The sequence below is a fragment of the Eleutherodactylus coqui genome, chromosome 2 (assembly GCF_035609145.1).
Source record: "Eleutherodactylus coqui strain aEleCoq1 chromosome 2, aEleCoq1.hap1, whole genome shotgun sequence".
NCBI classification, from domain to species: domain Eukaryota; kingdom Metazoa; phylum Chordata; class Amphibia; order Anura; family Eleutherodactylidae; genus Eleutherodactylus; species Eleutherodactylus coqui.
In genome coordinates this window covers 182193143-182219421 of record NC_089838.1, presented here as the reverse complement: position 1 = coordinate 182219421, position 26279 = coordinate 182193143, and the positions used below count along the sequence as shown (strand labels likewise).

Sequence of the window (26279 nt, the reverse complement as noted above, 5' to 3'; positions counted from 1 at the left end):
GTCCGCGTGGTATCCAGGTCAAAATACAGTGTGCTGCAATTTTTCTTCCGCTCGCGGAATATGCAATTCGTGTCTGCGAGTGTGAGCGAAAAAGTGAAAGTACATGCTTTTCAATGCCTGTGTTTTGCCACAGATCATCTGTGCGTATGCCGATTGCCGATTCTGCAATTGTAATCCACCTGTGTAAGCCCAGTCTTACAGGTATAAATAAGGTTCAGGAGGGAAGTGTTTTTATTAGGAAGCTTAGTTTTAGAGATTAATTGGGGGAACAGAAATAATGTCAGAAAATATTTTTTAGGCCGCATGCAGACTGGCGGAAATTCCACGGCTGGATTTTCGCGGTTGGAAGCCTGCATAGGATTGCATTAACAAACACAATCCTAAGCAGACGGCCGCGGTTTGGCCGCGCAAAATCTCGCGCGGCAAACAAACCGCGGCATGTTCTATTTCTGTGCGGGGCTCACAGAGTCCCGCACAGAAACGTCACTCACCCGCCGGCACATGAAAGATCCGGAGCTGCGTGGCGCAGGTGAGTACATGCTGCTCTCTGCAGGCGCTCGGGTCGGGTCCTGCAGCGAGAATTCTCGCTGCCGGATCCGACCCGGCCATCTGCAGGCAGCCTTAACTGAAAGAGTGGTAGATGCTTGGAACTAACTACCAGAAGAAGGGAATGGAAAATCAAAATTAAATGAATTCAAGCTGCCTGGGATAAGCCTGTATCTATCCTATGGACCATGTGGCCTTCTTCTGCCTTCAGTTTTCTATATTTCTGAAAACTCAATTTTTTCCTTCTCACTGTCGCCCCCTGCTGAAGGGGAAGAAGAGTGACAACTTCTTTGAGTATATTTTGCCTTGAGAAAGTGGTTGTCCTATCTAGTCATTTACGCCACTGACACTGAATAAGTCATTTATTACACGAGGACAGGGGTCGGAGCTGCTCTTCTTCCTCCACTGAGACACCCAGCCCCTCAGCGAGCTGCACCTTACTGACTGTCTCCGGAAGGGTTAAGTATTAACTCTTGGCCAGCCGTGCGAGTGCCGAGGCTATTATGTCACTGACGTTGGAGAGGTTGAACAATGAGTCAGTGTAGTGTTCCACGTGTAGCCCTGTGGTCTCCGTGTATGTGTGCGAGCTGCCAGCCCAGCAAGTGACTCGGAGGAGAGTGTTAACGGGCTGCGCCGCCTCCATCCACTCACACTGCTGCTGGATGAATGAGTGGAGGAGCTCCAGCCCAGGCTATGGCAGTGCCCAGCACAGGAGGACAGCCACAGCAGCACTAGACCAGCGCTGGAGCCTTCATCCTGGCAGTGGATCTACAAGGCGTGACAGCTAATACAAAGCAGAGGTGCACTGCCTCCTGCCCCTAGACCCGTCTACAGGGGTCTCACTTCTGTATCTACCGGGAGGATAACAGGTAAAGTGCCTTCTGAATGTCAATTCACTGTATAGACAGCACAGCAGGAACTGATTGTAAAGTGTAACAATGTGTAATAGTTTTAATTATGGGACATGCTATGCTGGAGACACCTGTCTCAATAAGTGAGAAGCCTGTATACTTTGTTTCATATGAGCTATACATACTGCATGTACTCAACTAAAAACAGATTGCACAAGGTGGTATCAGAACTATTGGGCAAAATTAAACTATTCTACAATGTTCATCTATCTATCTATCTATCTATCTATCTATCTATCTATCTATCTATCTATCTATCTATCTCGTATCTATCTATCTCCTATCTATCTATCTATCTATCTATCTATCTATCTATCTATCTATCTATCTATCTATCTATCTATCTATCTATCTACCTCTCCCACTTGATAATGTGATCTGATGTGAACACAGGGAAAGGTTTAGGTTACTGTACTAGTACTTTGCATTGCCCAATCCAGTTTCATAACTGACCTGCACATACTATATAATATAAATGCCTATCATTAAGTTCAGCCTGTTTGCCATTTAATTATAGCATCTTTGATTGTGACATTATCAAATAATTCATGGTAAGCCCATTTTAGTAGTATACAAGTACAACATGTGCTTGAATTCCTTAGCAGAGTTTTTAAAAGAATTACTGAGTCTTAAAAATATTCAGCTTGCTTTTTCTTAAACATTGGCAGTCATTTCCAAGTTGGTGAAAGTCTGCCAACATTTGTAGGGAAGTCTACATGTTACAGATTGAGGCACAGACATTACAATTCTATATACTGTATCTTTGCCAAAGTGGATTTTTTAATGAAATACGCGGGAAGCATACTTTATAAAATCCCTAATAATGGCTTGTGACTGAGCTTGTTTTCAGCTTGTCTAGTGTATTAGCCTCCTAAGTTATATAGTGCAATGTAACAAGCATGCCAAGTCCTGACTGTTGGATCATATTGTCATGCTGGCTAAACTGTGCCATATATATATATATATATATATATATATATATCTTGACCAATACATCTCAGAGCACTAACATATTACATAATGACAGGCGTTGCCCTGCAGTCCATTGACTTCAGTTAGTGTTTTTTCATGACTCCCTTTTAAAGTCGGGGGCAATTACTGTGGAATAGTGTTGCTTTTTTCTGACCTAATATATACTGGAAGTCAGATGTTGTCCAAACAGGATATTGCTCTTTTAGTGGTGGGATTCTCCAGTTTCTGTGTTGTATCAACTCCTCTTTTTTCTGTTTGAGGATAACAGAGCAGCATGTAGAAATGTGACTCATACTTTATACTATTTTTAAAGGAACTCCGCATATTTCCCGGGAAATCAATAGCTTACTTGTCATTATGCATTATTATGATCCCTAATGTTAGCAGTTGTTTAATGATCAGTGTGGTTCTGTATCACTTGCATATTACATGTCTTTAATAAGACATGTGACCTCTGTTTTAACTTCCTACTAAGCTACCCAAAACTTCTAAGCCCCATTCATACTCCAGATACATCTCTGTTGCTTATCCAAAGTAATTAGACCAGAGCACAACACAATGATTTATCCCTGCTGTAATGAGAAGAAGATCCTGGTCATATAGCTGACTTCAACCAGTCCTTTAATTTGAAGTATAACAGAGCTGATTCTCTTCTCAAAAATGTGAGTGATGTTTTGTTTAAACCCTCTTGTTAAGTTCTCAGTGACAAAACGGTTCCCACCTGCCTGCCAGCCAGCATTTGACTGTGCTATAATACTAATTAAAATAGTTTATTTTAAAAAATCCATAGATGAAATAACTTTCTCCTTTCCCAACTACTATGGAAGCTATTTTCACTGGACTCCTTTGAATAGATCCGTTTATGACCCCTGCCTTAATAATCCCTTATCTTCTTCATGCAGCGCTCACTGAGGTCTTAACAAACAACAATTGTTCAGTGGTTTCCAATTTAGCAATAAACTGTTTACTTATATTAGCTTTTTGTTTTCTGCTCCTTTCACGTTTTTCATAATAAACTGTATTATACATTCAACTGTTTTATTAATATTATTTGGTTGAAATTGCTGGCACATTATGGCCAAATCAAGCATTCATGTGTATGGAGAGAATCGTCTGTTGGCTCAACATACCAAGAGCTTCCATTGGCCACCCGCAGTATTAGGCTGTTTGTAATGTCATCTACAGTATGCCACTGTTGTTATTGGTCTACTCATGGTATATAGTATATACTAAGATCTTGAATTTGCTAAAGCACGCGTCAGAAAAGTGGCATCAAAAATAGTGTGCAAATTTTAGTCAATTTTATCAACCTTTTATATCACGTGCACCATTTATCAAATAGTTGGTGTGTATACACTAAAGGGGAAATGGCCTTCCAAGGCCTGCATATTTACCATAATTTATGCAAGGAACCAATATAAATTATGGCATGACTCTAAGCTATGTGCTGGCATAGATTTGCGCTGGTGTAAAAAAGATGTTCCAAGTTGGTTAAGAGGTGTGTGTCTAATAAAAAATGGGGTGCATCTTACTCTAGCACAGGTAATATAAAGACAAGCATAGGAAACGCTTGTTGGGATAAATCAAAGCTCAAGTGTCCAGTGTCATGTGCATGGCTTCTTTTCATTGGCTAGTTCAAAGGTATCTTTGGACTTTTCATCATTCTTTTCATCCAGCTAGTCCAAAGGTATCATGTATCTGATGCCTTTAAAATAGCATGTTTCGCTTTTATGCTATTTGCAGCCAATTTGCAGTATTGATGTATGTGTAATCAGGGCTATTATTATGCATTTACACTAAAGTTAATAGCTTGGACTAATGGTAAATGATTCTTTGAAGTCATTAGTTTCATATAACTGCTGTATTCAAAACTGTTGTTGGAATTGGAACAGAAAGATTTAGTGGAAACAAAAAACTACCTGAAAGAATTATTTATCCTGTGTCAGTGTCAATTAGATTGTAAACTGCATGATCTACAATGGCGGCTCTGAGCATAATTCTATGTGAATAGAAAAGTGAAAAGGTAGAAGACATGAGATGGGAATTGTCTTTACTACTTAGGATTGTGCAGTTTCTTCCTTGGATTATTGACGCATTGGATAATTGCAGTCAGTGTCCATCTCAGCAGCATGCCATGTATCAATATGCGGGAGAGTTTAAATAAAGGTGCACATATACCTTTAAGAACTGTCAGCTGACAACACTTCCCCCCAAACTCATGAATGTCTAGCTCAGTTGAGCATGTGTGCGTTTAGGGAGGTAAGCTACAGCCAGGCAACTCTGATAGCGGCTTATCTCCCAGGGAACAAAAGGACTGAGCATTGAAATTCATTGTCTCTGATCCTTCTTTTCTCCTGTGTTATCAATGGGTTCAGACAACTAAACACTAATGTATATGAGGGCCTTAAAGGGAATCAGTCAGTTCCTATGAGCCCCATGAAATTTTTGGGCTCTTAAAAGACGACACGCTGAGTTTGGGGCTGTGAATATTATAATTACCTCCTAGTTCCCTGATTCTATGTATGCACTAAGTAGTCTACTGGATACATTCAGTGGCAGATCTGACAGTGCACAGCACAGAGTACAGCATCGAAGGTAAGTATACATCCCTGGTAGAGATGAGCGAACGTACTCGGTAAGGGTGATTTCGCAATCGAGCATCGTGATTTTCGAGTACCTGGCTACTCGGGTGAAAAGATTCAAAGATTCGGGGGGCGGCGTGGTGGAGCGGGGGGTAGCAGTGGGGAACAGGGGGAAGCTGTCTCTCTCCCCCCCCCCACTCCCCTCTGCAACCCCCTGCTCACCCCCGGCGCCCCCCAAATCTTTTCATCCGAGTACTCAGGTACTCGAAAATAGCGATGCTCGATTGGGAAATTGCTCTTAACGAGTACGTTCGCTCATGTCTAATCCCTGGACATAGGTTTGGTTTATTGGGGCACAAAATAGTTGACAGACTTCCCTTAAGGTAGCAAGGTTTGGCATTTTCATGACAAAGAAAGAGATATATTTCACCAAGCCCTATACATACTGTAGTGCAACCTACTAAGAGTAATTGGACCTCGGAGGAAGAATCAAAGTAGTATTTATTTACACATGTTAATACTTAGTGAGGCCTCCTTTGGCACTGATGACATTGGATACTCTCTGATGCATACTTTCTACTAATGTCTGATAAACTTCAGCTGGTATTTCCCTCCATTCATTCTGCAAATGTCTGACAAGTTCTCTCAAAAAAGATTCTTTGCGCTGTCTACAATGGTGCAAGGAGCGTCATGATTGGACAGTTGAACAATGCAAAGAAATAACATCTGAAGTGCATTAGACCTTAGTAAACAATATGCCATGATGTTTCCAATGATGACAGTGCCAAAGGAGACCCCACTAAGCATTAACATATTTAAACAAATTCTACTTCTGATTCTTGCTTAGGTGCCCATTACTTTTGGTACTCTAGAAATATCTATGAAGAAACAAGCGGAACATGCACATTGTAAAATTAGTAGAGCAAAATGTGTAGACTTGCATGTTTTTCCACTGTGTTATTTCACGTTGTCACACGAAATCCAGAAGATCTCATACATATGGTATTACGAAAGACTTCCGCACAAATTAGTTGCAGTTGCTTTGTTATTTGGAAAGAGTTATTATTGGGATTTGTTATTTAATGTGAGGATCAACGTGTCTTAAGTTATAAATTACATAAGCTAGAAAACAACAAGAGGCAGTATTGATATGTTCATATGTGGCATAAATGGCTCGCAGTATTATAGGAAAGCACAGCACAGCTGCTGACCCACTGTATGAGGATTTTGTTCCAAACTGAGTGCTGAAACTGATGCCAGCTTTCCATGGCCACATAAAATGAGCCTGGAGTAAACATCAATGACAGTGTTAAAATGTATCTTATTTTTTAACTGAGTGTTAAAGCTGATCTTCATGATAACACTGTACAGTAATGGTTTTACTCTGTCCTGTTAACATCCCAATGGCAGTTCCTTTGGTATAGTTATAAACTAGCATTTATGTAGAAGTCGTAAATTACAATTGTTTGTTATTGCACAGATATAATTGGGGAAGGAAAAAGAAACAGTGACTGAGATGGACCTTGGCCATGTTTTACAAGTCCGTACGAGATACAACATATGTTACTGTGTGACATTTCTAATCTACAGTATATCATATTTTCTAAAAGCACCAGAATAAGGGCTCAATTACATTGTTGTGTTGCTGTAATATGGCACCCATAGACCTGTGTGGGGATTTACTGTACCTTGTACCTGTGTGTGCCTCCAATTGTCATATGCTGTATTATTTACATAGGCTATCTCTCCTAGAAGTATTTTGACAGAATGCAGCATTGAAGCTTGGTACAATGGCATAGTATGGGATTGTGGGACCTCAGTGTATTGTGATTCTGCTTCTTGCATCAGCTCTGACGTGTACCAAAGCTGGTCAAAACTATTATGTTTTCTGTAAGCCTAAATAGTTGGGTATTGCTTAATTTTCTACTCTAGTGCAAAAACAATGTGTCAATATTATTTACGTTATAAAGACTGTATTTATATGACATGTTTTGACTAATAGTAAAGTGCTATACTATATTCTGTTCTACAACTTCTTTATACCAGACTTTTTTAATATGTAAGCATTGGTAAATGGAATTTATATAATTCCTCTACTAAAGCTAAGTTCTAAGCTGCTGAAATAGAATTATTCATTTGTATCTCTTCAGGCCAAAGAACAGATACCATTTTAGTTCTCCACTAAAAACCGGTAGTTCTTGTTCTACCTTGGATCTTCATATACTTCTTTTCTATATGACATTACAATATCCATTGATCGTACACTGTAGAACTTCACGTTTCCCAGCTATAGATAGCAATGATGAGGTAGCTGTGCTTTGTATTTTGTAATAGGTCAGTGTCATTGGTTCAGAGTCAGGCCAGTACATAGGTTTAGGAAACAGCTGCTTTAGGGCATGGCTGGCTCTTTTGAAGGAGATTGTCATGCTACCCACCCTTTATTGTGATCTCTGTTGGAGTGCTCATACATTGCTGATGCTAGCTCTGACAGACTTCTGGGCACTGCATGCAGCAAGAAGAATAGACACAGTTATGTATTAGCTGGAACCTAGAAATAAACAGGGAGCATCCATGAGTTATCAGTAACTGGGCACATCATACAGTTGCAAGAGAAAGTAAGTGAACTCTTCGGTATTATCTTAATTTTTGCATTATTTACTAAGAAAATGTGGCTTGATTGTTATTTAAAGCCCCTTGTTATTCCAGATAATTGTTCCATCTATACAAATGTCGATATGGTGGCTAATGTCATGAAATCATCGTTGTCGGCAGCATATCTCCCTGTGTAAAAAGGGGATGTGCTGCCAACAATAATGAAAGTGTAAGAGAGATGAATGATCATATTATAGGGATGGTTCCACTTCTAGCTATTTGGCTGTAGGAAGCAGACAGCGCCGTACATTGTGCAGTGGCTCGGGTTGATACTGCAGTGAATAGGACTCAGCCTACAGTACCAACCTGGGTAATTGCACAGTGTATGGAGTTGTCTGCTTCCTGAAGCAAAACAGCTACAAGTGGGACAACCTCTTTAACCCCTTAACACAATATGACATAAGTTTACAGCTTGGGCATTTGGTACTTGCCACAACAGGATATAAACATATACGTCCTGTGCATGGCATGGCTCAGAACCTGAGTGGATAGCCAACCTCCTGCTGCAACAGCAGGGATCAGTGAGAACACCCCCCCTCAACACCACACTACTGTTAACCTCTTGTATGCTGTGTTCAATGTTGATTGCAGTATATAAAGGGTTCACAAAGGAAGTGTGCTTACTCTCATTTCATAGCCAAGATAGAAAACCGCTGCTATGACAACCGGCCATGTTGCTGGAGCCTATGAAAAGAGCCGAGTGCTTTGCTCAGCACTGTTTCTGTAGTGCTCATTGAAGTAAATGAGAGCTATGGAAATAGCGCAGCATAGCACGCTATGTTGTTTCAGTACCTCCACGAGTTCTGGAAACAGTATAGTGCACTGCGCTACTTTTTTCCCGTTGCTTCCATTTACTTCAATGACAACTACAGAAACAGAGCAGTTCTAAGTCCTCGTCTCTTTCCGAGAGGCAGTCAGAACAAATCTTCCAGGTTTTCCCATCTCTGCATGAAATGCCAAGATGGGAATACCACTTTAACGTAATTGTAAGTTAATAATGTTTACCTGGTATTTGATTTTTTTAGTCTTGGCTGTAACATTAGGGCAGAGGTCCTACCTGTGGACATAGCTCTGCACCAGGTGAGGTGGTCTGAATAATGCCTTCAGTGCTGTTTGTGGTCACATTGTTGCTTTGTCTGTAGTAAATGTTTTTCCTGTTCTGATTAGCAATACTGGTGTATCTTATCTCCACCACAAGTATGGGTGGAGACCTAGTGATAGCCTGTATCTGCCCAGTGCACGCCTACAAGCTGCTGATTGGCTGCCTGGAGCAAGGTCCTAGCAGCGTGGGGACTGAGATTTGCCTTGGATGCAGGGTTAGGCTGTCTGTCCATGGGCATTGCGGTATCCCACAGCGGATCTCCGCCGCGGGAGCTGCCGCCTAGGAGAAGGAGCTGGCAGACAGATCTCCGCGGTGAGCCTATCTGACAGGCTCACCGCGAAGAAGTGCGGCAATTCGCATTCTGTGATTTGCCGCCCGCGAGCAGAGAAATCACTATGATTCTCCGCTCATGGACAGGGGGGCAAAGCTATGGAAAGCGGACACTGCGTTCCCCACGGCCGGATTTTCACCGCGGGGAACGCAATGCAAAAGCACCCATGCACAGGCAGCCTTAGGGTTAGGGTCAGTGTTAGGCTTACATTATTAGCTGTAAATGCTTCCATGTGAGAGCGGGGAGGCATTAACATGGAGGAATTTACAGCAAATAATATAAGCCTAACACTGAAATGCAACCTAACCCTCCATCCCAGGCAAACCTCAGTCCCCACACTGCTAGGAGCTTGCTGCCTGTGTCACCTCATCTACCCTGCAACAGGGGACACTGAGTGAGAGCGGGCAGCTGCAGAGGAGACTGACAGAGGCAGACAGCGGGCCGAGAGGACACTCACAGCGCTGCCGAAAGCACAGAGAGGAGGACAGTGCCAGGGAACACTGAGAGAGCATGGCTTGGTTACATGGGACGGGCGACACCGGGTGACACTCACAGCGGTGGCACACTTACATCTGCCCTGCTGGCACAGTTTCGGCAGGCACCCAGTCAGTCTCCCCATTGTCCTCCACAGTGTGCTGCTAGTGTTCCCTGCCAAAGTATCTTCCTAGCCGGATGGACAGCGATGCGGCCAATCAGTGCCTAGGGGCCTGACAGGGGTGTTCCCTCTTAAGGGCTGTCAAACCCCTAGCTTCCGGTGTCAACAAGGTACAACAGTACCCTGATTAGCTGCCATGTATCACACAAGTCCACCACAAACAGCAGAAGGTTAAGATGGCCATATAGATAGCTGTTTGCCAAATAATCAGTGGGGTGACCAAACTCTACCATAAACACGTTTTTTCAAATGGGGAAATGTGGATAAACCACAGCCAGATCCCATGGAAATGCTTCAAGAGATCCGGTTGTTCTTTGAAATGTATGTTCAATATATGCACTGAGCAATTTATATGCAATGCATGCTATAACATCCAGCAGCAGGTTTCAGATTCTAATCATAAATGTAGTATATTTAAAGTGATATCCACTTGGAAGTATTTACAGAAATGTACTATGTTATACTAGTAGAAAAGGGGCAAGGAGGGCATTATTATTTTTAAATGTGTGTGTATATATATATAATTGTTTAGTGGAATTAGGAAGTCGAAAATCGGAACCTCATTGGTTCAGGCCCTAGTACTGTGATCATCATGGTGAACAATCTTGGAGCTGTCGGGAAAAAAATTGTTGTGCCAACAAATTTTACTAGAATTGGCGCTATAAAAAAATCCTGTCTCTGCTCATGTCAAAGTGATATCAATTAGTTTTTAACTCCTTGCTGCCTGTTTCACATGAATTAATGGGCAGGCCTCCTTATTTTATGTGGTGTTTTTAATGGCCCTGCTTGCTCCTGTGTGCAGTACAATGGGCTGGGTTGTAAAGTCATGACAGACCAACCTTGTTCTGTGACAGCAAAGGAAAATATAGTTTTCTTTTTTGTTAACCTCCAATAGTGAAAACTCACATGAATTTAAAATGTAGCTATGCTCACAAGACGACTCCATTATGGTGCATTTATACAGCGAGACTCAGACCAATATCGCACTTGCAAACCTGCGGGTTTTCTGTGAATGCAATGCATTTTGCAAGAAAATCGCATCACACTCACAAAGCCTGTTCTTTCATTCTCTAAAGGTGAAAAACTCGCATTTGCATGTGAGTGCAGTGCGATTTTTTTCCCCCTTGCTTCCATAGGGAACAATGGGTGATTCTTTGACAGAAGTGCCCAAAAATAGGACATTCTGCATTTTTTCTCTTGCTTCACTGGACCCTCAGACTTACATACTAATACTGATTTCACTGAATGTGAGGGTCAAAATGATATATTCCTATATCAGGGATCCCTACGAGCATGTCTCTTCAAGACCCAGCTTCCATACTGGCTGAGAACAAATTAGTTGGTACTATAGTTGGTGCAAAAGTAAAACTTCAGTAGAAATAACTAAATTTTCACTTGGGGTCAACTGCTTTACATACTATTACTGAGAGCAGACTGTAGCTGACCCTAAAATTAACATGAGACACATTCTGGCTGTTCTTGTTGAGCTATATTGGTGACATATTTTAGGCAATGTACATACATTTGGCATCTCTATGTACAGGAAAATTAGGCGATTCATTTTTGATGTAAATGCCATAGATTGAACCAAGTACTTTAGAAAACAATATATAAAAATAATGAGAAAAAGTTATTTCAATCACTTCTTCTATCCAGGAAATCCAATTTGGAAGAAATCGAAAGCTCATATTTCTGTACATTAAGAAACAAACTTAAAAATTATTTTTGAATTCAGCTTTTTAAATTTAATGGTTATGAAAAAGTAAAAAACAATTGAAGCAAATCTCTTAAGCGCCACAATACTGATAAATCATATTTTATCACCTTTTAGGAGTGCAAGAAAGTATTAGTGAATACTCCTTCAGCTTTCTGCAATTGCTCCTTTGTGGAGGGTCAGGCATATCTAGTTTCTTAGATATGGTGTCCATTACAGCTGCCGGGAGGGATATGGAAGTTGAGTAAAGACTGCTTTTTTTTCATTTTAGCATGCTGCAGGTTAAAATCAGGGGTATCTGAACCAGCAGCCAGGGTCCTCATGTGACCCATCTTGGGTCACCAAGTGGAGTGGCCCCCCTGGCTTAGTGGGTCCCAGCGTCTGCCCGGATTTGGTGATATTAACCTAATGCTCAGTATCTTTGTAAATGGCAGTGCTTCTAACAAGCTTTGCTTTGTTAGCTGTTTACCTCCCTAATGGGATTTCTGGGCTTTACAATACATCTTTTAGAAGCAATCATAAAATTGTTAGTTGCCACAATGAGTTTACTTGTGGTGAACCCTGAAGCTCTCCACTGAGCTGCTCAGTATAAACAGTATCTGGGATAAAGGACATGAACTTGTGTGTGAGAAGAGGACTTCTCTCACACAGCCCGCTTTTACAGCATTTAGCGTGGCGTTTCAAACGCAGTAAAATATGCTTCGCAGCCTAGAGTTTGAGTGCGGCATTTCTATCGGCACATTTTTCGAGCACTATCTGTTGTATTTTCGGCATTTACGCAATTTTAAACGCAATGTGTCACCCATTAAAATCAGTGGGAGTGTTTTTTTAATGCTGTAAAAAACACTGTGTACTACGTTTTACTGTGTTTTTGAACTGGAAGTGAAAGTGGTGATGTCATTGGCTTTCTTCGCCTGTGTTGTCACTGCGCTAAAAGTACACTAACAAAATCACGCAAACGCTCACAGTAAACGCTGTACAAAGCAGCTCTGCCATAGTAAATATGCTGCTTTTACAAATGCCTGTGGGAGAGCGGCCTCAGGCTGGGTTCACACGGGGCGGAAATCCCGTAGAAAACTCACGGAATGACCGCATGGAAACACAAGATTTCCACCGCAGAAATGCTGCTTCAAAACTCACGCCATTCGGTGGGGGGGTTTAAAGCGGCTTCACCGCCTGTATTCCGCTACGGTCATCTCTCCCCATAGAGAGAAGAAAGACTGCAGCAGAGACAGCGATAAAATTGACATGACGCGGCTTTGAATTCCACGCGGCACGTTACTTTTTAAGCGCAGCTTGGCCGCAATGGCTTCTTTACAGCGTGTGGATAAGATTTTTGCAAATCTCTTCTACTTTGCTGCTTTAATCCAGGATAAATACTGCCAGCGAAATTTCCGTGCAGAAATTCTGCACGGAAATTCTACGCCAATTCCGCCCCGTGTGAACCCAGTCTAAGGGTGAACTTACACAAGCAAGTGCAATATTGCGCTTGTGAACCTGTGATTCCCTTGTGGTGCGTTTTGCAAGAAAAACACATAGCATTGCTGCATTGCACTGCAACTTTTTTCATGTGAGTCTTTGATACGTGAGAAAATTGCACATTGGTTCAATATTAAAGAATAGAAAAATTGCATCGCACTCACAGGCAAATCTCATGGCATGTGAGTGCAAGGCATGTACGATTTTTTGCAGATCTATTGAAAATAATATATTGCATAAAATAGCACACGATGCCTGAGAGAAATCGCTAATGTATTGAAAATAATTGATTCTATTTCCGTGTGAGTTCTGTGTGTCTCTCATTGCACCAATCTCGCACAGGAACATCTCTCGTGTAGATGCACCCTCAGACATGGTAATTACAATGAAGGCACCCTATGACTGGCAAAGTGTTCTTATGGTTAAAAGCCTTCACTACTTCAACTGATTTTAAGAAGGAAGCTTGTAGTAATTCATGATTTTAATGAATGCTAATGATACGACATACTTTACCAAAACTATTTGGTTTGTTAGCAAGTTTTTATTGATGTTCATATGTTACATTTTGCTTTGGGTATGTAAGCCAGAAATGAATGACCACATGCAATAATTTATCTCAAAATTCCATAGAAATTGTCTACAATTAAAAAACTTGTCTGTGGTATAACTAGAATTCCAGGGCTCCTCTACAAGTCATAGGTCTATACATGTGTGCAATTTACTGCTTGCCCTTTATTCTGTTCTACCTCCCTGGAATGGACAGAAAAGTGGAAGAAATGCAAGGCAATTTAAACTGATCTTAAAGCAACCCTTCAATTTTGGGAGAAAACCTGGGACAGGAGGGGAGGTATATTACCTGCAGTTCATCTACTCCCCCGACGCCCCTCCAACTCCCTGGTTTTGAGTCCTGTTTTGAGCCATCTAAGATAGCTGCAGTAATTTTCTAAGTACCTAATGCAGACTGCTCTCTGATTTGCAAGTGCTGATCACATGAGCAGCTCTGGCCAATCAGAGAGCAGGTATAGTGCACTGGTAGTCTAATACTAATAATGCACTGTGGGGATTAGGTAGTCTGAAGACTGTATCAGCCATCTCTGACAGCTGAAAACTGGAACTAAGATTTCCGGATCAGAGAGATGGCAGAGAAGAACAACCTCAAATAATATGTCCTTTCTTATCCTCTGGTCCTGGGACAGAATTTTGTCCCTTTTAATGGCAACATGTGGGGAATTTTGGATTGTATTATTAAAATATTTTAGCTTTCTCATTCCTTTTTTATTTTCCAGTGCATATCCAGTAAATGGTCCATAAGGTCTTCTGTGTATACTTTTCGGTCCTATGCAGCAATAGAGAGCTGGGGCTTACCTCAGTATATATACCCTCAGGTTACTTGCTCTTCACAAAATTAAAAAAGCACTTTTTTTTCCCCTGGAGGGTGGACAAATCCAGTTCCATAGCTAGTCTGCAGGGCAGAGAGTTGTCAAAGTGCTATTTATGTGACCTTCAGAATGCACAGTCTGCAGGGGACGAGCTATAGAATGGGATCCTTCACTGAAGAGGTCACTAATATAATAATGCGTTAACCCCCCCCCCCCCAAAGAAGATAGACGCTTCTTTTAGTCTAGGTTTTACCATATGTAGACATTAGCCATTCTCAGAAGACTCATGGTCTGTGTGGACCTGGGTATTTATTAAAGATTATTGATCTCAGTTGAGATTACCATGAGGGTCAAAAATAAATATCTCTATATCAGAGATCTCTATGACCATGTCCTTTCAAGTTCCAGTTTTCATGCTGGCTGAGAACAAATTAGTTGGTACTACAGTTGGTGCAAAAGTAAAATACAGTAGAAGCAACTAAATATTCAGTTCGGGTTAGCAGCTTTAGATACTATTACTGCGAGGAGACTGAGGCTGACCATTAAGTTAGCATGAGAGACAGGGATCATTCACACAGGCATATACTTATTTTGGTCCATGAATTATCGGGCTGAAAAATGCTGTAGCCCTGAGTTTTCCTACCTATCGGCAGTCTTTTTATGTGTGCAAATATGCAGTGTATTTCCTCGGGTTAAAAAAAAAATTACAATCCCATTGGTTTTGTGCATAGTTACATAGCATATATGCCGGTTTTCTGTGTATTTAGCAAGTATTTACACACGCCCACTGATTTCACAAAAATAGGACATGTCGCACATCGCATCAAAAATATGCTCATGTGAATGAACTCATTCTATTCATGGCGCATTATGTGTGCAAACGATCCGCGTGTAATATACGGCATATATACTGTGAAAGAGCTCACGTTGTAACTGCTAAGAGATGTTTCCCTGGAAAATCTGAAGTCCATAAACATAAATGTCTATGTTACTTAAGAGTGCATATTATTGCTAAGAAAGAGGATCAAATGCAGTAGACCATGGCACTGGGTCATGGAATAGGAAGCAACGGTGAACATAAAAAAATAAAAAAAATTTAAACATCTCAACTGTGTGCTGATGGTGCCTATAGATGCAATACTGTCACCTGATCCTACCATCTAGACTGTGTGATAATATTCTAATGTCTTTGTCTAACCTTGCTATTAAAGGTCAATACAATGCATTGTGTGAAGGGGTGAAAAAGAGATGATGGATAGATCCAAAAACTAATTAAAGTAAAATAGGACTTGTTATCTTCAGGGTCCGCTCAAGTTTCCTGCTCTGATTTTTTTTAACAGATAAAAAAATTGGAGAAGTGATCTAATAACGTTGCTGCTGTACTTCACGTCCATTTACACCAATGGCATAGCATGCAATTAGAGGGCTGCATAAATCAACACAATAGTATTTTTACATTATTGCATACTTCTGCAAAACACCATTAGGCCTCATGTCCATGGGCAAAAGAAGAATTAAAATCTGCAGCGGATTTTAACTCTTCTTCCGCCCGCGGATCCGGACCCCATAGGGATGCATTGACTACCCACGGGTAGATAAATACCCACGGATGGTCAATAAAAGGGAATAAAAAAAAAATGGAGCATGTAAAAAAACGCGACATGCTCCATTTTCGTGCGGGTCTGCCGCGGGGACGGCTCCCGCAGGCTTCTATTGAAGCCTATGGAAGCCGTCCGGATCCGCGGGAGACCTAAAATAAGAATAACTTACCCGCAGCGGACCGGGCACCTCTTCTCTTCCTCACGGCCAGATCTTCTTGCTTCGGCTCGGCGGATGTGCCCGGCGCATGCGCGCGGCACGCCGCCGACGTGCCGAGTACATCTGCCGGCTGAAGAAAGAAGATCCGGCCGTGAAGAAGAGAAGAGGTGCCCGGTCCGCTGCAGGTAAGTTAATTCTTATATTAAGCGCTCATGTCCGTGGGGCAGGAGGGACCCGCTGCAGATTCTCCATAGAGAATCCATAGCGGGCCTGATTTTCCCTGTGGACATGAGGCCTTAGCCTCAATATTTACTTTATATAAAACTTTCTTTATAAACTTCATCCTATTTGTAAACATATACTCTGATACAACAATGGTAAATAACATGCACATCCTACAAAGGTGCCATCTAAACTGTTTCTGCTCTGCTAGCCTCACTATATATTTTTGTGCTTGTTACAGTATATATTGCACAGTTTTCAAATCACGTTGACGTCTGTGAAAGTTCATCAACATAACTATGTTCCACAATTTTACGCTCTTGCTTTATAATTTTCTCCTACACATCCTCATTGCAATACTGATGTCACTTTTCATTAAAGGTAGTATGTATCAAAAACAGGGATGGATAATTGCAACATTGTAATCATTGTCAAAGTAGAATCATATGATGCCAGAGGACATTCATCTGCATTTGATTTTGTGTGAATGAAGCTGCATTGACTTTGGGGCCGAATTGCTTAGTCGCTATGTTATTGAACTCTGGCAGTTATGCTATGCATGATAGCAAACTCATCTACAAGACTGAATCATACCCGGGAGGTACAGTGGAGATGCTTGTAAAGAATGAATATCTGTTTTTATTAAGTCGTGTATCATTGCTATTGCATGCTATAAAATTATTAAAACTATCAAGTGACTTTGACAGAACATGTGGAGATCATAAAAGATTCAACTGACTTTTAGGATTCAAATCACAGTGGAGTAGCTTGGAAAACATGACATGAGTAGCCAGAGGGGGTTCATTCCTTAGCAAGATGAAACAAAGGCAATGGAGACAGCAAGATATCCATGAAAGATAGATAAGACTTTAAATGAGTGGGTCTTGAACAAAAGGAAAATGACTTTAATGTACTTGGCTTAAAAGGGAAGATACACAGGTCAACATCTAGATGTAGTTACAGCACTGTGCCAATTATTGAGGTGATAGGAAACCTATAATTACTGGATTCATGAACTCAACTTGTCTTATACAGAGTTCAAAAATTTCAAACCTATTTCCCAAACTTCACAATTGCCTCATTACATAATTTAAAGTAATTTTTGTGAACTGAGCAGTTATTATCGTATAATGTACTTCTGATATAGTGTAAGGGTACAGTGAAACTGCATCATAAGGAAATCGTACTAGCATCACTTTACTATACTATTTCATTAGACTCACAATACTGGATTTGTCTAAACTTGCCCTTCAGGGAAATTGATATTGCCCAGTCATTTATAATAATGGATAAAGTATAGGTTGTAAGTATAATTTACAGCTACAGTGCTGAATCACCCGAAAAGACACAGGATTAGATGACAGAATTCTGGCCTCCTGAAGTCACAGCAAGGAAATCCTTAGAAGTTTACTGAATATTATTCTAATATATATATATATATATAATTCAATGATTCATGTTAACTAGTAAGCTCCCCCTAGTGGTGACTACAGGCAGACAAAGTTTTTTCATTTTATCATATCTTATGCAGGATATTTGGAGAAAAAAATTGGCTCAGTTCAATATATGGTTATATTTATGGTTCAAAGAGTATTTATTCAGAAATCTCACTTCCATGTAAGTTACAAACAAGTTGCAAAAAGCCTTGCTCAACAGAATAATTGAAGCATTTATTTTAGCATTTAACAGCGCATGTGTCATACAGAGCATTGTTCAGTGCAAGCGAGATACCATTAAGCAATACCATAACAAATACCAAAGCATAGTAAGAGTAGGAAGAGAAAAGGAAGATGGGATGGAAGAAGAAGAAGTAGAGAAGATAAAGAAAGAGATAAGGAGATAAAGTGTCCCTAATGGTGTCCAAGCCATGGAGGGTACCATTGGATAGTCAGATGGAGAAGGCAGGTGAGTCCCTAAAGTCTAGCCATACAGCCCAGGAAGAGTAGTAACTAGAAAAAATGTTAGCCATTGACCTGAGTTTTTCCATGCACCTTAAAGAATCCAATGCCTCATCCTACGTTACTCTCGATGGAAGGAGGGTTATTTTCCAAAGTTTGGGGATAACTTGCCTCATACCCATTCTAAAATGCCTGAGGAAGAACCCTGAGGGGTTCGAAAGCTTGCTATAACATCATGTATTTTTGTTAAAAGGTATCATATCTACAAGATTACTTAGTACAATCACAAAATGTATCAAGAGACCTTTGATAATTCAAGATATAGGACCAGGGAACATAAAGAGAAGGGCCATCTCTGGAGTTACGTCTGTTGACGTCCTGCTTAGAGTGTTATACAGCATGGATATGCCCTGCCACAGTGGGGCTATAAGTGGTCATTCCCACTAAATCTGAATAATCATGCCCAGAGCAGCAGAACACCTCTAGCACAAGTTGGATACATTTTATGATGCTTGGTGTAAAGGTAAAATCTGTAGTTCGACATTCAATATATGGTTATATTTAGAAATTATTCAGAACATAATCAAATAGCCTGCTGTTAAAAGTGGATATTCAGATGGATACACAACATTCCCAACTCCACAAGTTTGGACCTATTCAGATTTACAAAAACAAAAATGTTATTCATGATCAGACAAAAACACAATAATATTGTAGTTTGACAAAGCTAACCTAATCTTCAGTGCAAACATAAAATAAAAACTAACAAACACTGGGCACTTAAGAATGCAGCTCTGTCATTACTACAGGTTGGGGAAAGCTTACTCTTTCATTCTGCACAGAGTTTTAGTAAAATAACCTTTCATGACATGTTTTTAGTGCATTTAGTAGATAAAGCAGAAGGTCGCAACTCTAATTTATCTTAAGTTTCCATCCAAACACAGTGCAGACTTTCAAGATTGCACACAAGACCAATATACAGTATGTGCAAGTATATAAACACCTTAACAGAGGGGAAGTGATGACACCACCTGAGAGCTATTAAGACTTCAAAAGACATTTAAATCAACACTGCTGTAAAGTTTAGAATGATGCCTTTCAATTTTGGTCACCACAGACCAGAAAATGGCTGCTGAGGTCATACTGTACCTTACTAATGTCTTAAAGATATCAGCAAAACCTTTATATGATGTATAAGGTCAGTATGAGTTGTTGGACTGCATCCAAAAAATAATAGTTCCTTCAAAGTGCATCATATTGTGCGAACGTACCACAAATAAATATATCAAGAAGACATTATTCTTAAGTGCAAATCAATTACATACATGTTTTTATTGATGTGGATTTCCTTTTTCCGTGGTGTACTGAGATAAATATTTGCTGGTCCCTGTACTATAAAACAGTAGAACTTACAACCTATTTTTATTAGTAGACATGTGTTTTGTATTAGTGCATTGATCTTTACAACCACAGTGTTGATGTGTTACGCACATGTCATGCTGGCATTATAACAAATAATGCCAGTTTTAAAATTCTGTAACCCTGTGAAGTTCATATTACTCTAGGGAGTTTGCTATTTCCCACACAAATTTGTTTACCTTGTTAACTATACTGATATATAGTATAATTAATTGAGAAGTAATCCTCATGTACTATGCTGGCTGGTACAGGACAGCACCAAAGTTCACAGAAACCTTCTGCTTGACAGATACCAGGCTGGTGTGGCATTAGGACATGAGTATAGATGTGCTCAGATTCTCATATAGAGTATTAAGCTAGGCTCGCAGGACTGTATCTGCGAGATATACGCACGGGGCATGAATCAGTACGCGGAGTACGCTATAGCAACACGCTGGTGTGAAGCCGACCTTACAGTGATGCATAGGGCAATATAAATAAAGGTGATTATTATTATTATTACATGATCTATGATTACATGTATGATAAAAATTACTAACACATACATACTTTTCTTGCTGTACTGAATGGCATGGCAGGTTTACATTAGAGTTTAAAAAATGTTATCAAATATATGCCATAAGCGCATTCTTTTGGCATACGTTTGGCTTTCAAAATGTTAGGAGAATGTTTTTTTTTTTTTACACAAACTTACAGTATATGTCAATTATAATGGTAAACGTGGTATGAACTGAACATGACAAATACAAAAGCTTACATGAAGCTCATACTAGCTTTTAAAGGACTAAGAATATGACAAATGTCAGGAATATGATTATGTTTCAGTTTGAATTTTGTTGCATGGTTTTCAATATGGTGGCTTTCAGGGTGGTGAAGAGGTAGGGTACATGAAGGAAGTGGAGGAGTAGGGTACATGGAGATGGTGCAGTGGTAGAGTACATAATGGTAGTGGAGGGGTAGGGTACATGAAGGCAGTGGAGGAGTAGGGTACATGGAGGTGGTGGAGAGGTAGGGTACATGAAGGTGGGGGAGAGGTAGGATATATGAAGGCAGTGGAGGGGTAGGGTACATGGAGGTGGTGGAGAGGTAGGGTACATGAAGGTGGGGGAGAGGTAGGATATATGAAGGCAGTGGAGGGGTAGGGTACATGGAGGTGGTGGAGGGGTATGGTACATGAAGGTAGTGGAGAGGTAGGGTACATGAAGGTGGTGGAGAGGTAGGGTACATGAAGGCAGTGGAGGGGTAGGGTATATTGTAGAAACCAACAAGCTTAGGGCTAAAACACACTGGCACATGCGCAAATATGCTCGCCACTATGGAGTGTATTAGCTTATGAACCAGTCGAAATTATTTTTTTCACCATTCAAATTTTGCACTATTCCGTTTAAGTAAAACAAAGCAGGAAGATAGCTCCTGCCCTAACTTTCTTGCGTATAGAAATACTACATGTGAGATATATAGGGCAAGCTGTCTTTTTTTGCTCATAGTATTAACATGCAAGAAAACAAAACCATTGAAATCGTTGTTTCACCCCATTTTGCTGCCGTCGGACCCAAAATGGGATGAAATCACAGCTGTCTGAAGAAGCCCTCCGTCTGAGATCTGATGGAATCATAATTGTACATAGCAGGAAAACCAACATTTCAACTTACAACTAATATAGTGTTTATTACTTTTTATTTACCCTTTTTTAACCCTAGTTCTTCCGCAATCTAATCTCCGATATCCCAATACCACAGATACATTTACATACGTGAGATTCTTTCTTCATAACTTTCACAATTCAAAGCCATTTACTGATTTACCGTTGCAATTCTATAGTGAATAGATGTTTAATAGCCATAAAGCACATGTCAAGTATAGAGTTTCTCCACTGAGTTGCACAACCAGTGCTATGCAGAGTATGATAAGTATATCTTCCTTGGCAGCTTACTTAGCTCTCCTTTAATTATCTCAGTCTAAATAATCACACTATGAAAAATGTTCTTGCTGGCAGGTCTGATACATTTTCAGTTACGCATAGAAGTATTGTCCCTCCGTAAATTCTTAACACAGGCTACAGGGATATTACCATTGCTTAAAGGGGTTGTCCCGCGAAAGCAAGTGGGTCTATACACTTCTGTATGGCCATATTAATGCACTTTGTAATATACATCGTGCATTAATTATGAGCCATACAGAAGTTATTCACTTACCTGTTCCGTTGCTAGCGTCCCCGTCTCCATGGTGCCGTCTAATCTTCAGCGTCTAATCGCCCGATTAGACGCGCTTGCGCAGTCCGGTCTTCTCCCTTCTGAATGGGGCCGCTCGTGCCAGAGAGCGGCTCCTCGTAGCTCCGCCCCGTCACGTGTGCCGATTCCAGCCAATCAGGAGGCTGGAATTGGCAATGGACCGCACAGAAGCCCTGCGGTCCACCGAGGGTGAAGATCCCGGCGGCCATCTTCGCACGGTAAGTAAGAAGTCACCGGAGCGCGGGGATTCAGGTAAGTACTGTGCGTTTTTTTTTTAAGCCCCTGCATCGGGTTTGTCTTGCGCCGAACGGGGGGGCTATTGAAAAAAAAAAAACCCGTTTCGGCGCGGGACAACCCCTTTAAATACTAACTATACTTTTTGGTTTTCTGCTGGAAGTTTTGTGCAAACTATTACCTCTGCATTGCCATTAAGGGAGAGCTATTAGGCTGACTGTGACATAAGCGGTGGCGATGAAATGCATGGACAGATGACCTCCAACTATGGCCCAATGGAGAGATGTGGTTAAAAATATCATTCCCTATGAAAAAAAATTATCTTTAAAAATAGAAAGTGTCCCTCTATGTTTAATTTAATGAATATGGTTAATCAGTAGTAGAGCTTATATGCTCTCTCGCTACTACACCATCCACTGGTTGTCCAAGACGTTTTTTGGACACATTGTGTTACCATTGCTCTTTGAAATATTCTTCTGGTCATCTGGAGTAATTGATCAAAAGGAGATATCTATTTGTAAGGATGATTATCACCTGCCCCCTACTGTTTAAATAAATAAAAAGCAAATCTTGTTATTTGTATAGCGCCACTTATTCCGCAGCACTTTCAGGTAATTTATTTATTGCCGCCCACCAAGCTGGGTACTCATTTTACCGACCTCAAAAGGATGGAAGGCTGAGTCAACCTTGAGTTGACTACCTGAACCATGCAGGGATTGAACCTGCAACATTCAGGCCATGAGCGAGAGCTTAGGACTGCATTTTACTCCCTTAACACTCTGCACCATATAAGGCTTTTTAATCAGTTGTATTTACCTTGTATACATCACCCTGATAATTGGTTTACTCAGTGCAGTTGTGTGTTTTTCTTCCTATTATGACCGCAGTTATAGTCCACTGTTGTTGGTGGTTTATGATCCACCCGAAAATTCCACTGTGAGTAATATGCTACTTAGCTGTAAGGGAAGGTTAATATGACAAATACCTCATTCTTAGAAAATTAGCTGTTGGAGAATAAATAGGCAACATAGAGTGCTGTCTACGCCCACCCAGGTAGTATAGTGTAAATACATGTGATGTATTATATATATTATTTTAACTTTGATATGGTGTCCTGTAGTTTTGTTTATTAATAACTGCTGCATACTCCCATCCAAACTACTAAGAGCAGAGCTAGTATCACAAAAACGCATTGTTTCTAAGCATGCATGCTCTTATGCCAAGATCAACACCACTGAAAGCCTACTGACCCAACATTTATGAAATTCTCATTTTCCCACATGTACTGCACGCCAGATGGAACATAGAAATTATTTGAATACAGGTGGGACTACCTGATTATGATAGATTTGTGTTCTAGCACTTTCTGGTGTTGCTATTTTAATTATTTCTATGTGAGAACTTTGTTTTCTATTGAACTTCCACAGCCAAGTCTAGATTTACCTCCAGCACTAAAAAGACATGGCTTCTCATCCTCACTTTATTATAACATGCAAACAGTCTATGGAAAATAGCAACATGACATTTCCGCTTCATCTATTGACTAGACTTCCAGTTGCAGGGCTGCTTTACCACCACACTAGAAAATCCATTGTCACAGGTTATCGTGTCTTGGTAAACAGCTGGAATCTCAATCGTAAATGTCGTTATTAGGCAGTATGGTGATTTAGAATAGTTCTAAAACCTGAATGCTGTGAGTCAGGTCAATGTGTGGTAGGTAGAAAGAAGGTAATTGCATATTACAGTCTAAATCAACTTTAATATGACTTCATGGCATTGAATTTAGAGCCCCTATATGTCTCGGCCAACAAATGTAGCAAAATTTGGCAGCCCACACAACTTTTTAGAAAGAGGCACATGGGAGGGAGCATGCCAACCTGGCCCCACACATTTATGTATAATTCTAATTTACGTGAGTAACAGGTGTAAATTACATAAAAAATCTGCAGCTCATAGCTGGTGTACATTTTTGTCTAAGCGCTTGGAGGTGCCAAGATGCACCTAATGTATGAAGGAAGGTGCATTATGCATTATTCATGCATTAGACGCATTGTGCACCATCAGGACTAGCATTTGAAACATTAGTCTTGATAAACTGCCCCATAGTGATTATATAAGATACAGTACTATGTTAGCACTCATGTTTTTTATAGTTGTTTATTCCTACCTTATAATGTTATAAAATATTGCTAAGATATGATGCAACATCATGATCAGTAGATGTCCAACATCTGAAACCTCTGCTGATCCCAAGAACGAAAAGACTGAGGATAAGGACATGCAGTACAGCATTATTAATGTGAATTTACTGCTGTAAAGTCCTATCTTAAAGCAAAGCAGATCCCTAATATATAGGCATCTATTGCAAACGTTCCTCTTTTTACAAGCATGGTAGTGCAAGCATGGAGAAGTCAAATGTCCTGCATATCCAATCTATAGATGTAGCAATCATTATCATGGCTAGTGCATTATGATAACTCCATTCACAGTATTGTAGCACAATGTAATTGAGTTACAACTAGTATACTCGCTAAGGCACTACTCACTCGAAAGATTCGGGTGCCGCCGCGGGGCAGGGAGCTGCGGGGGAGAGCGGGGAGGAATGGAGGGGAGATCTCTCTCTCCCTCTCTCCCGCCTGCTCTCCCCTGCTCCCCATCTCACCTGTCAGCTGCGGCGGCCCCCGAATCTTTAGGGACGAGCAGGGAGATACTCGGCTAAGGCACATTACTCGAGCGAGTAGTGCCTTAGCGAGTATACTCGCTCATCCTTAGTTACAACCTGCTAAATGTCAAGTTAACATTGCTACACTTTTACCTGTCTAAAGAAAAGAATAGAGGAACAGTTTTGAGAGCCTGAAATTCTCTCTTTGGATGTTAAACAGGGGCTGCCTTGATGGCTAACAACATGTTTCAATAGCCCCTCTCTGTTTTTATTTATTTAGGAAGTATATAATGTCCCATATTATTTGGATCTCTCCTGCCAATAAAGAAAGTGATTCAAGTAATAGAAACAGTATGTATCAGAGAGTGGGTGTAAGTGCAACATATAAGCAGCCATTCACAAAAGGTGGTCCTTTGATTCAAGAATTAATAATCCCTTTGTCCAACTCAACCTTGCACTTAACCAAGCAAAATCTCGAAGGAGTTCATATGAATAGACTTAAAGGAATCAGATTTCCACATCTGAAAGATTAATTTATTCAGGCTAAACTTTGATGCAACTGGATGAAAGATTTGGAGTTTAATCCTCGATTAACTGACATTTAAGTTAACTTCAATTAAATTAGGTTTATGTTCTTGAGATATTAAACATCTATATCTTGAATCGAGTAGATGAAAAAGTGGAATGACAGATTAAGTGATTAATTTCAAATTGGGTACAAGTACTACGACATTATTTTGATTCATTGCAGTACATTGAAACATATCTAGTTTGTTTTATTGCTTTGTTTACTTAGGAACATACAATAGACTAAATCTTCATTTACACAGGATGACCGTCAGGCAAATGATGGCCGACATTCGGCCCTGTGTGAACTTGTTCCTGAGCTAGTATAGCTGGCTCACTCACAGAGTGGCCAGCAGCAGGGGCGGGAGGCTGCAGGAAATTTCACTACTCGCTCTCCCCCGCCCCTCTCCATTCACTTAACATAGCGGCTGTTCAGTAATAAACGGCTACTATTTACACTAAACGATCATCGTTCAGGATTATATGTAGTTTAAATGTTGAAATTAATCACTTATTCTGTAATTCCACTTTTTCATCTACTTGATTTAGGATGTAGATATTTAATACCTCAAGAACATAACCCTAATTTAATTTAAGTTAACTCCAGCAGTCCCGCTGTGAGCCAACGATACTCGCTCCTGTGCAATAGCACGGGAGCGAGTACATGCGGGGACGAGTATCGGCATCATGTGGATCGCTCTCAGTGCGGCCGGCAGGGGACTGGGGCAGCTGGAGGAGAATTCTTTCCCCACTCTACCCACGCCGCTCTAGTACTAAACGGCAGCTCTTTACACTGAACGATCTTCGTTCAGAATTTTAAGCATGCTAAAAAAAACTGAACAATTCTCATCCAGTCATTCAGTTTCTGCATGCTTTTACATGGGATGACTATCACTCAAAACCCCGCAGGAGCCTCAACAACCAGAACGATAATCGTCCCGTGTAAAAGGGCCTTTACAATTACT

The 26279-nt window shown here is 40.6% G+C and overlaps 1 protein-coding gene across 1 annotated transcript in view; it reads left to right on the top strand.

Moving 5' to 3' along the window:
* The first annotated feature begins 968 nt into the window (after window positions 1-968).
* The window catches only part of SEMA3D (semaphorin 3D), a 173890-nt gene continuing 148579 nt past the window's right edge, over window positions 969-26279 (top strand). Inside the window, exon 1 of the mRNA XM_066592015.1 lies at window positions 969-1415. The gene's annotated coding sequence lies outside the window, so the exon portion shown is untranslated. The remainder of the gene's footprint in view (window positions 1416-26279) is intronic.